The sequence below is a fragment of the Cydia amplana genome, chromosome 12, assembly GCF_948474715.1.
Source record: "Cydia amplana chromosome 12, ilCydAmpl1.1, whole genome shotgun sequence".
In the NCBI taxonomy this organism is placed as follows: Eukaryota; Metazoa; Arthropoda; class Insecta; order Lepidoptera; family Tortricidae; genus Cydia; species Cydia amplana.
The window spans coordinates 16,371,497-16,386,827 of NC_086080.1; the positions used below are offsets into that span (position 1 = coordinate 16,371,497).

Consider the following 15,331-nt stretch of genomic DNA (forward strand, 5'->3'; position numbering starts at 1 on the left):
ACTCTGGCATAGAGAAAAAAATACATAGAGTGCTCACTCCATACATCAGTTCAGACTATTAATTTCAGTGTCTACATCTAGCATCGAGTAGCGGAACTATCAGTACTGCTACTTGACAATAGATGTAGCACCGACCGGAAAGTCTTATCTCAACAGCATAAGACTTTCCGGTCGGTGGCTACATCTATTGTCAAGTAGCAGTACTGATAGTTCCGCTACTCGATGCTAGATGCTAATAGTCTTTTTGGTACTAAAACTGATGTATGGAGTGAGCACTCTATGTATTTTTTTCTCTATGACTCTGGACACCTAGTTTTATATCTTTGAAGTATGTATCATGTTTTCCTTTCATCGACGCGTCGAAGGACAAATTGCACAAAAACATCTATACCGAGTTTTAAAACTAGGTACAGTCAGCAGCAGAAGTTGCTAAGCGGGCCAGGTGTTCAAAATTATCTTGACGCGACTTTTTTGTTAAGAGAATAAGAGCGTGTCAAGGTAATTTGAACACCTCGCCCGCTTAGTATCTTCTGCTGCTGACCATCGAGCGAAGTTATAAATTAATTCGCTCCCACCGAGCAAATAAATACTTATCTTACTTACAAGAATCTTACCAGTATAATATTTGCCTTAATGCGTCGTTTGAACAGGACAGCTTTTGTAACGTGAACTGTATGGATAAGCGGACGGCCCGTACGATAGCAAGTATAGTGAGACTAATTATAGTGTCGCATTGCGCAAGAGGTCAACGATTCCGTGTAACCGTTAATTTTCGCTGAATACTCGTTGCCATGGTTACGGTCCCTTGGGTCTGTGCTTGGGTCACTCTTTCAACCCTGGTTTTATGGCATTTAAATGCACCAAACATGCATTTTTTTTGTAAAGTGTCATTCTATGGAACTTGCTCACTATGTAAACAAAAGTCACTAGTAAATTCATCATTCAGAGACAATTTCAATATGGCGGTTTATTTACATAGTTAGCACGTTCCATAGAATGACACTTTACGATTGATTTACTCACATATTATCGAACGAGCGAGCGAAGCGAAGCGAAGTTCTTACATTCGACTTTGAACACGCGGCTGGCTAGCGGCACGTCTCGGCATTTCGATGTTTTTAAGCTGAACTGTCAGAAGATAGTTTGATACTCAATAACTTAAGTAAATTTGTTCTAATTTAAATGAAATTGGGTAAACGTGTAGTCGAGGGCATTATATTTTAGTCATTAAATTATGAGCAGGCCCGATCAAGAGGTTATTGAGCTAGAAGAGCTTAGAAGGCCAAAAAGCTGTTTGTGAGGGGTCTTGCTATTCTGGTCAATTTTTTGCAAGAAACATGGTCGAGTTTAGTATCAAATGAAAGTGCTCGACTTACACTTTTATAATATCGTTTTTAAATTTACCATTTTGAAATAATTAGCAAGATAAAAATAAAATAGAATAAACATAATATACATATGTATGTGACATTTGACAAGAAATATTTCGGCTTAGCACAGATACAGTTTATTTTAATCTCTATGGTGGTGACTTAAATCCAGGGGAGGGACAGCCGTATACGAAGCCCTTTATTTTATTTTATTTTTATTTTATTTTATTTTAGTACATGGAAAACCAACAGCGCTACATATATCCAGAAATTACAATAGAATCACAGAGCCAATTATAGGTTCTCACTTATAGAAATACAATAAATTATAAAAAGTTTTTGCCCAACTTAGTTACACATACAAGTTCACAAAGCATAAGAACAGATGATCTATATGTATATGATCTATGTTTTCAAAAATAAGTAAAGAGAAGAAAAAAGAAAAAACCTTTTGCGAGTAATACACATTCAATAATGCACCGAGCCCTGACCTGCGCCAGAATTATTGTCACCCATGAAGTATCTAGTTAATTTATTTTTTATTACTGGTATGCTATCACTATATATGTCAATATCACAATTTATAAGAACTTTATTTAAACTCATGCCTGCCCTGCATATGAAACTGTTTTTTCTATATCTAGTAGCAGCTTGGTAATTACTACTAATGGGACGAAAATGCCTAAGCCTCCTTGACGGAACATTAAAAAATATCTTATTAAGCAAATTTGGACAATCTACATTACCTTTTATAATATTTACTAAGTACACTATATCTGCAATTTCACGGCGCTTAACAAGTGGGATCAAATGATGTTTCTTACACAGCTTGAAGTAGTTGGTAGAACTATAATTAATTCGCATTTTGTAACAAAGAAATTTGACGAACTTTAACTGCAATCTCTCAACCCTATCAACATAAATTTGATATTGGGGATTCCATATCTGAGATGCGTATTCTAGTTTGCTTCTCACGTAAGCGCAATATAAAATTTTGAGAGTTTTGGGACGGGTAAAACAAACTGAATTACGCATTAAAAAACCAAGTGACCTGGAAGCTTTACCTACTATACTATCAATATGCTCACTAAACATAAGTTTGGAGTCATGAATAATACCTAAATCTCTCATGCTTGCTACTCGCTGAAGAATGTTACTTTTTAGTGAATATGGGGTACAAATATTATTTGATTTACGAGAGAAGGTTACTGTAAAACATTTAGAGGGGTTTAAATCTAATTTATTTGTGATACAATAGGTATCCAGTCTTCTTAGATCAGATTGTAGCGCGTATGCATCAGCCGGTGAGGTAATTTTAGCAAAAATTTTCATGTCGTCAGCAAAGCTGAGCAACTTAGAGAACTGGAAACAAGTACTTATGTCATTAACAAAAATGTTAAATAGAAGTGGGCCCAATATAGACCCTTGGGGGACTCCACTTGGTATAGATACCCAGCTCGACATGTAATTATTAATCACCACTGACTGACACCGATTTTTTATTTTTTATTCGAAAAAATAGCGCCATCTATATTACTTAACGCTAAACTTGTAAATGGCGCTTCAAAATTGATGCAAAAAAGCAAATCTTGTCAGTAGAAAAAGGCGCGAAACTCAAATATTCTGAGACCATATGCCTTCGCGCCTACATTTTTTCTACTGACAAGATTTGCTTGGCCAACTATATATACATATTAATCTTTGCTTAAATCAATCAGTTAAAGGCTCCACAGACCTTGCAATAAATCCACGCGATCTTTGATCCATTGCCGCCTATAGAGCGACATAAAATAGTAGAAATTAAATAAAATGAAACTCAAAAATGTCCATACTAAATTGTCAAAAATGTGACAGGTACGTAGAAAGTGGCGCCCTCATTTATTTTCTATTATTTTATGTCGCACTATACGAGTACCTAAGTAGGTGCAACAAAGTCAATCGCTATATAATTTATGGTTAACCGCGAGTTCTCAGTTCGGGGCGAACTACTAGTTAAATTTGTTAACAGTGTGTGTGTGTAGCACAAGGAGCAAACCTGACCTCTTGCAGCAATGTGTGTAAACAAGTGTGTGAAGTGTGTTACTTTAATACATATATCTAGTATACTTCTGTGTACTACCAGTTAGCCTTGTGCCTGCTCGTTCACTACGGAGAGCGCTCCGCTCTCGGTCAATCGAACTAGTTCGGTCTTTTAGTTCCTTAAGTTCAGTTCGGTCGTTGCATTTGTTGAGAGCCGGGAATGAATAGGAACCGGTTTTACACTCGATTTTTTTCCAATCTTTGGTAACTAAATATAATTCAAGTTCTACGATATGATTATGTCGATATTAAACATTAAAACAGGTCTTTCGCTCTCCAATCCCACTGAACTAAAGGACCTAAAGACCGATTAAGAGCGTGCAAAAAGATTTAGTTCCTTTCGGTCCTTCACGGGATTTTATTCTTAACAGTTCTTAGTTCATGACCGACACGAGCCTACTACTGACACTTGAGCACTTCCTTATCCTTTGTCTGAATGTTTAGCCCTTAAAGAATTCCCATTGCCCTTTATAAACGAGGCTTACTTTAATTTTTTATATTATAATTTAGAAAAAGATACGTTATTTATTTTTACGTGACAGCTTATGAAAACAAAAACTTACCCGTTAATAATATAATTACCTATAACAAATTATTTTAATTAAATTAAACAAGTAATTTAGTAAACATAATCTATTATTAAAATGATCTTAAATATAATTTCAACAATTTGCATTTCGACTTAGTCAGATTTTTCTTATGGTTTTTTTGTGATTTTTTTAAATGGCTGACTATTTATTACTTAGCACTTATCTACACCTAGTCACTTGTGGTGTTTATTTATGAATGCAACTGTGTTATGATTATAATTAATAGATATAAATTATTTACTACTTATAGTTTAGTTCATTCTTACGGCTCATTTATTGCTTAAACCTTTGCACACCACACCACCATGGTGTGTATCTGTACTTCTGTAGTATCATACATGTAAAGAAATATAAAAGAGAGAATATATAAATATTATCATAAAGTGTTCCAAAGCCCTTCATTTAAAATTTAAGAAAATAATATCTTCGATTGTTTTATTACCGACTGTCAATCTATTGTGTCCGATAAGTTGATTATGATGGCTGACGTTTTTGTCGAATTTGTAAGTATTTTATGCATTCCTCTTTTTACAAAATTAACCTATTTAAAATTTGAATTTAATAAATTTGTATTGTTTTATTTCTGTTACCAAATCCAATCTTGGACTATTGTGATTGTAATGTGAACGCGTGCAATGGATGTAATAATGTACCACTTTGTTAAGTGAATTTTTAGATTAATTGTATTTATTTATCACAATCACCGATGTACTTAATGTTATTAAATAATGAATATACATATAAATGAGCTTGTATCAGTATTTTATTTGTGTCGTTTAAGCTAAGCTTTTAGTAATACTCGTAGACTCGTACACTCGACGTCAAAAATATGTTTACACTTTTGCACCTTACTCCTCTGTAATAAGGCGAAAAATGTAAACATATCTTTGACGTCGACTGTACTAAACCTTACAGGGTTACAGGTAAGTACAGTCATGGCGTTACGAGCAAGAAAGGCCAGTCAAAGTTAAACCTTCTCTCAACGTTATAAAGGTTATAATCACTTTCATCTAGTTTATACAGGATGGATTAAAACAACATATCACAGTTACAATAATATTTTATTATAGTCAAGCGTCTGTTACAAAAGACCAGCCGATCAGTCCCTTCTATAGAAGGTCCATATAAAAGATAAATCGCGTCAACAGCCAACGAACGAACATAACATTACACGCACTAAACGACTAAATCTTACTCTATTTATATGTACTACACAAAAATAAATTACATCTTTAACTGTTATTAAGTTTGCGCAAACGGCAATGAAAAGTACTCTTGTTTACAAGAAATTGGTTTATTTGTGACGTTATCTGTGAAAAGGAACCTTATGGTCCTTGTATTAAATAAATAAAATTAATTTGTCGATGGCGCTTACGCCATTATTAACGATGCTCCGATATAAATACAATGGCGCGCGACGCTGTGCGGCGTAACCGCCGTCGACAATAAGGTCCCTTTTCATAGATAATGCCCCATTTTATAGTATAATATTACAACGCTTGACGAACCAAGACCTTAATTATTAATTTCAATTATAATTTTAATTCAGATATCTCGTTCCGACGTGGCTTAAAAGTGTATTCCATTTAAATAGTACTTTTCCGAATATTCATGTCGGTCCATCTCGTTCATTAAAGTACCTAACTGTTTACTTTTAATTTCAATTCTAAACAATAAGTGTGAAATATTAATTTATATAATTTATTTATTTTAATTTAATGTTTAAAACATAATTGTTAATTTAATTACAAGATTTAGTTGCAATATTAAATTTTTAAGTAGTTTGCTTGATCGGACGTTTTAGCGACGATCAACGCAGCGCCACCTGTGGCGGGTTTAGGAAACATAAAAGGAAAAAGATGCGTGCGGGCAGAGTTTTTGTGTCTAGCGATTATTTCACAAGAAAAAGTGTAATAAACAGTTTTGACAAGGAAAGGTGCTTTTCATTTGAAGAGATATTCGTCGGAGTTCCTGGGGCCGGATTATATTTCAGAAGTGGTCGTTTAACGCGCCCTAATGCTTGGACCATATTTTCGAGGTTTAGGGAAGAGAAAGTACGACGAAGATGGAAGTGAAGATGACGGAAAAGAAGAAAGGGTTACCCAATATACAGGGAAGGAAAATACACCTGCTCAACCTGCTGCGAAGAAGAAACGTCATATTTCACATGCAGATGCGGAATTAATTCCTAAATTTGACCCTGCCAAAAGAAGTACCAATGTAAAAGGTTGGCTGCATAAAATTGAACAACTCGGCGATCTATACGAATGGGACGATCGCGACAAAATATTTGTTATGCAAATACGACTACGAGGTGCAGCTAGAGAATGGTATGACGAACTAGATGACTACGCTGCATCATGGAAATTGTGGAATGAAAAGCTAATAAACGCATTTCCACGCTCAACAGAATTTGTGGAACGTCTTGAAGAAATGTTAGCGAGAAAGAAGACTGAGCGTGAAACAATGACGAATTATTACCACGATAAAATGTCATTAATAAAAAAGTGCAAGATTGAAGGAGAAGACGCTGCCTCCTGTTTAATACGTGGATTGCCGACAGAATTGCAGGCCAATGCCAAGGCTTTTAACTGCGAGTCACCTGATCAGCTCTATTATGGGTTTCTTTCATCACTAGAAAATTACAAGAAGGTTGAAGTTAGAGCGGCGGAACAAAAGGCTGGTTGGCGTCGGGGAAGCGTCGCCACCGGACTACTACCAAAACTTTGTTACAACTGTCGCAAGCCGGGACATGAAGCTCGGGACTGCCGCGCCACCCGCTGCCAGGTCTGCCAGCGCACCGGACACGATGCTGCCGCCTGCTGGTTCGCCGCAGGCTCCTCGCGAGCGTCGCCCGCCGTTCCTCAGCGTCCGCAAACAAAACAACAGGTACTGACAGTATATTTCACTACGTACGAAGTTATAAATGATTTGTATATAAAACGTATTACCATTGATGATGTACCAGCAGTCGGATATATTGATACAGGCAGTAAAGTAAATATTATGACGGCTAAAATGGCTCAGGCTTTGTGCACAAAGGTTGTGCCATCGAACGTCATTTTTAAGGGTTTCGGAGGATTGCTTACGGCGTCACTAGGTAGAATACAATTCAAATTGTTCATCGATGATTTGCATCTCACAAGTAATGCAGAAATAACGAATGAACCGCTAAGTGATATAGATTTGATAGTGGGACAACCATTAATAAATTGTGCTAATGTGAGCCTTGTTACAACGTCATCAAGTGTCATCTTGTGTGCCACAACATACGACGATAATTATTTGAGCGATATAAAGTTAAACAACTCTGACTTTGTGAATAAAGTTCCACTGTACCTAGAGCATGATTTAGAACTTCCCCCCGGCAGGAGCAGCGACATTTCTGTTTATATTAAACATGAATTAGAATCTGAATCTCAAAACATTTTGATTACAAATCCAGTGGTATTTTCACTTGGGCCATATTCGTATTTCATTCCTCAAACGTTTCTGGAAAAGACTCCTTACACTTTACGCATAATAAATCTCGGTGAGAAATGTATAAAATGGCCTGCAAATAAGCTCATTAGTCGCGCGGAAATGTATGTACAAAGCGATGTTTTAACTGTAACAGACATGCCGCAAGTAAATTCATCCTCAGGTGAAAATGTAAACATGGATCCGTCTATGATAAACGTCGGTCAAATAAGCGAACATGATGCCTCACATCTATTACGGATTTTAAACGATTACGCACATTGTTTTGCAGAGTGTACAGATGACCTTGGTTGTAGTGACTTAGTGCAAATGAAAATAAAAACTACTACTGACCAGCCTGTATATTTTAAACCGTATCGAATGTCATACAAACAAAATCAAATCGTCCAGCAAAAAGTCGATGAACTCGTTTCGGCCGGCATAGTCCGAGAGTCGACCTCAGATTATGCGAGTCCTGTCATCCTTGTAAAAAAAAAAGATGGAGATTACAGATTATGTGTCGACTATCGTGCATTAAATTCTCAAACAGTAAAGGATCGATATCCATTACCAAATATTGACGACCAAATTAACAGACTTGTAGGAAAAGTATATTTTACGACGTTAGATCTGGCTCAGGGTTATTACCAGGTTAAAATGGACGAGGACTCTATAAGCAAAACTAGCTTTGTATTTGCCAATGGTCAATATGAATTTATTAAAATGCCATTTGGGCTAGCAAACGGGCCTGCTGTCTTTTCGCGCCTTATCCGTCGTGCGTTAGGCTCATTAGAAAATAGACTTGCTATATATCTTGATGATGTCATGATTCCGTCTCTCACAATCGAAGAGGGTTTAGGTCTTCTAGAGCAGGTTTTACAATTACTTGCACAAGCAAACCTAAAATTAAATATTAAAAAATGTGCATTCTTAAAAACACATGTTCATTATTTAGGTCATGAAATAACGGAAGGCACTGTAAGACCAGGAAAAGCAAAAATCGATAGCGTAGCAAACTTTAAGCGACCTCGGAATGTACATGAAGTGCGTCAATTTGTAGGTCTAGCATCATATTTCCGAAGATACGTCAAAGGATTTGCTGAAATTGCACGACCCCTCACTTACTTGACAAAGAAAGATGTGGAATGGAAATGGTCGTCTGAACAGGAGTCTGCGTTCAAAAATTTAAAAACAATTTTGACACAAAGGCCTGTACTAGCTATTTATGATGTACATGCCAAAACTGAACTCCACACAGACGCGAGCAAGATGGGATTAGGTGGAATTTTGCTTCAATATCAACGCGACGGACATCTTAAGCCTGTAGCCTATTTCAGTCGAGTAACCAGTCGCGAAGAACAAATTTATCATAGTTACGAATTGGAAACTCTGGCTGTAGTAGAATCCTTAAAGAGATTTCGCATTTACCTGACCGGTATCCCAGTTAAAGTTGTCACAGACTGCGCGGCTCTTAGGACTACTCTTTTAAAAAAAGATCTGATCCCACGTATCGCGCGTTGGTGGCTCGCCATTCAAGACTTTGATGTGGAAGTTGAGTATCGACCTGGCATTCGGATGCAACATGTAGACGCCCTGAGTAGGAACCCCGTCGATACCGTCCCAGTACTGCGCATAGAAGAACTAGATTGGCGCATGACTTTACAGCTTCAGGATGATCACATACAGAGTATCATGAAACAGCTTAAAGAAAATACTAATAACCCAGATATTGTAAACAACTATAAGATAGAGAATGGGTGTTTATACCGCAAGACTTTTTATGGTAGTCGATTTGTCATACCAAAACTTGCAAAATGGGGCTTGTTACAAAAGTACCATGATCAAATAGGGCATTTAGGCTTTGACAAATGTGAAAAAACCATAAAGTCCCAGTTTTGGTTTCCTGGCATGACGAGGTTCATACGAAAATATGTTAACTCGTGCCTAACATGTGCATATGCGAAAGGAAATTATGGTAAAAGTGAAGGTGAACTGCATCCCATTCCTAAAATTAATGTACCGATGCATACACTCCACGCTGATCATTTGGGACCTTTTCTAAAGACACGAAACGGAAAATCCTATATATTGGTAGCCATTGATTCTTTTACGAAATTTGTTTTCGCAAAGGCAGTGAAAGGCACTAGTTCAGTTGAAACTATAAAAAATATAAACGATATAATATCTGTGTTTGGGTATCCCACGCGAATTATTACAGATCGTGGTGTGGCTTTCACTAGTAGATATTTTAAAGCGTTTGCAGGTGAAAAGCAGTTCAAGCACGTTTTGAATGCAGTAGCGTGTCCTCGCGCTAACGGTCAAGTCGAGAGAGTAAACAGGACCATAGTAAACGGCCTTAACACCACAGCAGAGAGCGAGTGCACCTGGGATGAGAAACTAGGCGATGTTATCTGGGGCATCAATAATACTCCACATGCGGTTACAGGTGAAACTCCGTTTAACCTAATGTTCAGCCATAAAAATACTCTCCTACCGGCTTATCCCAACATTGACAGCGAGAATACTGATCTAAAAACACAGCTTAATGAAAGAAGGAAATCTGCGGCATTAAACATCGATAAAAATATGACTGTCATGAAAGACCGGTACGATAGAAAACATAAAAAGTGCACTAAATATCAAGTTGGACAAATGGTTTTGTGGAAGGGCGGTATTTCTCGTGACCACGCAACGGGTGTCACAAAGAAATTAGGTAGCGTATATACCGGTCCGTATAAAATTTCAAAGGCTGACCCATTAATTGATAGATATACGATTAATAGTATACAAGGGGTTAAAGGGTATAGAAAATTCAGTACAGTTGTCGCCGGAGATTCTCTTCGCCCATATAAGCCGGCTGTATCAGATAGCTCAGATTCGGATCACGAAGTAGATCGTGACGACCTTATAGATTTATTAGAGAGTTGATTTATCGTTACGTTATAATATTTTCTTTCTGCCGTTTCCAAAAATGTTTCATATGGTTATGTGATTTCTGTGTGATGACAACAACTGTAATGTTTTATTATTGTGTCATAATACAATTATATGTGTTACTGTACTAACTGTCAGAGTTCTTTTTCTTTTTGCCTGCTCGTCTCTTCAAATACCAATAGTTTACCAGTAAATCCAAAATATGTATGTCAAATTCTGTATAAGCTACAATAACATAAATAAGCAAATATAGAGCTATATTTGCTAATAGCAAGTTCTGTGTGTATATTTATATATATCCCAGTCTGTGTGAATCATCTGTGTGATAGATATTGGAATCTGTGTGAAATGCCCTAATAATCTGTGTGAAACATACTATATTAATAACCTGTGAAAAAAACTGTGTGTTAAATCAGATTGTATCTATCTGTGTGAACTATTATTACATGATTACTATATAAAATATTAACACGAACTGTGTGCATATAACCATCAGAAGTAACATTTCAATCTGTGTGAAATACTTAAACTGTGTGAAAAACTCGCTGAAGTAACAAACTGTGTGATGATATACTTTCTAATAACAGCATAACAAAGGCTACAAGAGGAGACAAGAGTGCTGCCAGGAACATCATTTTTTTTTTTAGATACTACGTGTTCTATTAAATATCACCTTCCTAATTTAGTAGTTGACTCCCGGACTATAGGGTCAATGATAACTGGATTACATTTGTAGATTTTGGTAGTTATGATGATAATTAGGTAAGATTTTTAATTTATGTTATTAAAACAAGTTACTGTGTAAATATTATTTTATTTCAGAGTTATGGCGACAAGAACACTTCATTCGATCGGCGCGGGCCGCGACCGATGACCCAGGATGGCCGAGTATTACAACGCTTGACGAACCAAGACCTTAATTATTAATTTCAATTATAATTTTAATTCAGATATCTCGTTCCGACGTGGCTTAAAAGTGTATTCCATTTAAATAGTACTTTTCCGAATATTCATGTCGGTCCATCTCGTTCATTAAAGTACCTAACTGTTTACTTTTAATTTCAATTCTAAACAATAAGTGTGAAATATTAATTTATATAATTTATTTATTTTAATTTAATGTTTAAAACATAATTGTTAATTTAATTACAAGATTTAGTTGCAATATTAAATTTTTAAGTAGTTTGCTTGATCGGACGTTTTAGCGACGATCAACGCAGCGCCACCTGTGGCGGGTTTAGGAAACATAAAAGGAAAAAGATGCGTGCGGGCAGAGTTTTTGTGTCTAGCGATTATTTCACAAGAAAAAGTGTAATAAACAGTTTTGACAAGGAAAGGTGCTTTTCATTTGAAGAGATATTCGTCGGAGTTCCTGGGGCCGGATTATAATAAGGTAGGTACACAATTTTCTAAGAATGTTGTATAGGTTGTGAAAGGATCGCTAGTGCGAATGTGACGCCTAGAGTTCATGTTAAGGATGAACTTCATGTCTTGAATTTAACAGCTAAATTTGGTCGTCCAAAGTTATCTTAGCACATGGCGAGGTACAGCGCCATCTACTTTGGCTGTCAAACTCAGGGGTACGATTTTCTGAAGACATTTCTTCTACGACCAATGTTTCTGCCGTAAGGCAAACAAACTAAAGCAATGTTTTTTTTTTTTATTTGGTGCTAAAGCGCTGTTGCTCGTATATTTCGTTGCCTTTACGTAAACCTAAAAACACAAGGACTAGAATCACAATTTTAAAGCATAAACATGGAAGGGATCCTTTACTCAAATTATCGTAAGAGGACAAATAAATTTTAGAAGTGACACGAAATAATGTCAATTAAACGCACGTTTACTTTATATTACATACATTATCCATTATTTGACGGCGCGGTTATTGTACAAAGTTTGTTTAAATTTTAGGTAGTAGGTATGTAGCTCATAGAACTCTAATTATTAATTAATTAGAATTCAATACTTACTGCGCGGATCCACGTTCCGGCATTCAAGAGCATAATACTCAACTCAGATTAGTCGGACTGGACTATTCTAAGTCCGCGCCGCCCCTATTAAAGTCACCACCGTTTCATTCTATGTACATATCTCTCCATAACAACTATAGATATAGACACACAGACTACCAACCGCTAACTATCATATCGGGAGACAACGTATGAGCATATGATCTTAACAAGCGAATGTACTACTCACGTGTACAGTCAACAGGTGTCTATACGGACGAAGAGATCAAAAAGATCTGACACATGACATTTTTTTTTAATAACGCTTTTATAGAACAAAACACGTCAAAGGTAGTATTCTCTACCAATAAATATCACAAATCGGGTAATTCGCCAGTAACTGGCCGCCCTAAACTAAAAATGAATTCTATTCACCTATAAACAGAATTCATTTTAGTATAAGGCGCCTAGTTATTGAAGGCTGTGGCCAGTTATTGAAACCTTATACCTACTAAAATGAATTCTGTTTATAGGTGAATAGAGTTCATTTGGTGGCCAATTGCTAACAGTAGCCAGTTACTGGTGAATTACCTTATGTAAATGTCAGTAAGAAAGTATAAGAGTTAGGGCCACCCTAAACTAAAAATGAATTATATTCACCTATAAACAGAATTTATTTTAGTACAAGAGGTTGCAACAAATGGCCAGCATTCAATAACTAGCCACCTTATACTAAAATGAAACATGTTTATAGGTGAATATAATTCATTTTTAGTTTAGGGTGGCCAGTTACTGGCGAATTACCCTAATACTTATAGAAAATTTAGAGCTCATAATCCGTATAGATATAACTAAGGCTGACAGTAGGTACATGACATGTATGTTACAACGAACACGACATAACCTAATATTTGGCTTTATTTTGTAAATATCGAAATTCTCGAATAGCTTTTCGACTGATCCATAAAAACTATCTATTTGTGGCTTTCCGTTAGAGAAGGGTCCTAATTCACAGGGAGCACGGCTCTTTAGACATAGAACGCCGCGGTAAAGGTATCATTTCGAGCGAGTCCCTAATCAATTTCTCCTACCTACCTCTCAATATCTCGGACCACAACCAACACAACCGCAAAATAGGTAAGTAGTAAGTATGTATGTATTTTTACTTTACCTAGGTACTGATAATTTGGTCGATGTAAGTTTTGTGATGTTCACCACTGCTAGCAAATAAATAAATAAGTAATTAAAATATAGGTAATATCACAACTTTGTCAATCACTATTAGCTGATAGCTAAATAATTTCAGATCAAACATATAATTCATTTTGAGGCATTAAAAATAGTTGGCTAAGACTGAAATAAATGATAAATGCTAATGGTAAAATTCCGTATTTTAATTAATTGATTACTCATAAATGATTTCTGGCTATCCAATTAAAGCCTGACAAGACATCCTCTAGACTGAGCATAGTAGCGCTACCCCCCTGCCACAAATATACGGTAGTTTTACTCCATTTTCGAGACAATGTGTCTTTGTGTGACGTCCGTGAGTTTGAACGGACCAATCACGGCACGGGACTCGCTCACCTCGTCCCCCGCACCCCAGTATTTTTGGCAGCATCGGTTTCATGAAATAATTGGTCTAAACTCCGTCTAGAGGATTCCTAGTCTATGCCAGAAATATATGATCATTGTCAAGAGGGCGCTGTTATTCTCATGTATAGGGTGACAGTTCAGTTCAGTATGAAAAATTTTGTTCCAGTGAAATTCCGCAACATGGCGCGTGATCATATATTCCTGGTCAGACTTTACTTTCAATACTTTCACCTCGCTCATTTCGTTTGGATAACCTCACCTTAACATACCGACATATTATTTACATTCCAATCCATTTGGACCATATTATACACATTATATTATAATGTATGTTTCCTACATACGTGGAACGACTTCTATACACAGACTATCCTATAACACTTATTTATGGGGTTTTTAAAATTATGCTCTCCGCATAAAATACAAACTTTATTACAAAAGGTAAGTTTTTTGTAATTTATTTAAAACATTCTCGATGAACACCGTTCTTGAATTGCTACGATACTTACATACATATCATCTGCAATTTTCATTGAAAGATGATTATGATTACAGATTACATAAATTAATAACACTTTTATAACACCGCGTAGCATCTAAACTTCTAAAGCGTAATAACTGATGGATAAGAAATTAATACTTTCTCGGGATTAGTTGCCAAGCGGACCCGAGGGTCCTACTCGTATGAGCCGAGGCAAAAAGCCGAGATAACGCGAGGAATAGTGATAGTGCTTACAGCGATATTTGGGTCGAAAGCTGCACTTAATGCAGAAAGCAAGCCGCTTTGCTCAGTGATACTAGGGACCAATCTGAATGATTTCATCCGAGGAAACACAAATTTCATCCACCAGAATTCAAGATGGCGGACCTTTTCCAAAATGGCGGCTGCAAAATTTAAAAAAATTGTAGACACAGAACGGCTGCACCGATTTTAGTGATTGATATATCAATCAATTCGTATTAACACCTGTAATTGTAAAAAATATATAACTTTTAAGAAATTAAAGATGGCGGCCAAATATTAAGAAAATTGTGAATTTTTATTTTATTTTTTTTCCTTCTAATGAAAATAACAACTAAATATTCTATGATATGGTCACATATTATTTTATTTAAATGAAATCTGATAATATTATCTACAAAATAAAATAAAATGCTTGACAATCCGTCGAGTAGTTTTTGAACTATATGCATTACAAAAAGCGCGTAACAGCCGCCCGAAACGGCCCGCTCGCGCCAAAACTGACAAATTTGACGATATTTCTTTATTTTTAAAGGTAAAAAAACAACAGAAAATATATTTACTTTATTTAATGGGCTATAAATAAATATTGTTTGATATTTCCGCTTGATA

At 36.1% G+C, this 15,331-nt stretch overlaps 1 protein-coding gene across 1 annotated transcript in view; it reads right to left on the reverse strand.

Moving 5' to 3' along the window:
• LOC134653159 (uncharacterized) overlaps positions 1-15,331 on the reverse strand; it is a 28,566-nt gene that overhangs the window by 1,062 nt on the left and 12,173 nt on the right. The gene's annotated exons all lie outside the window — the stretch shown is intronic.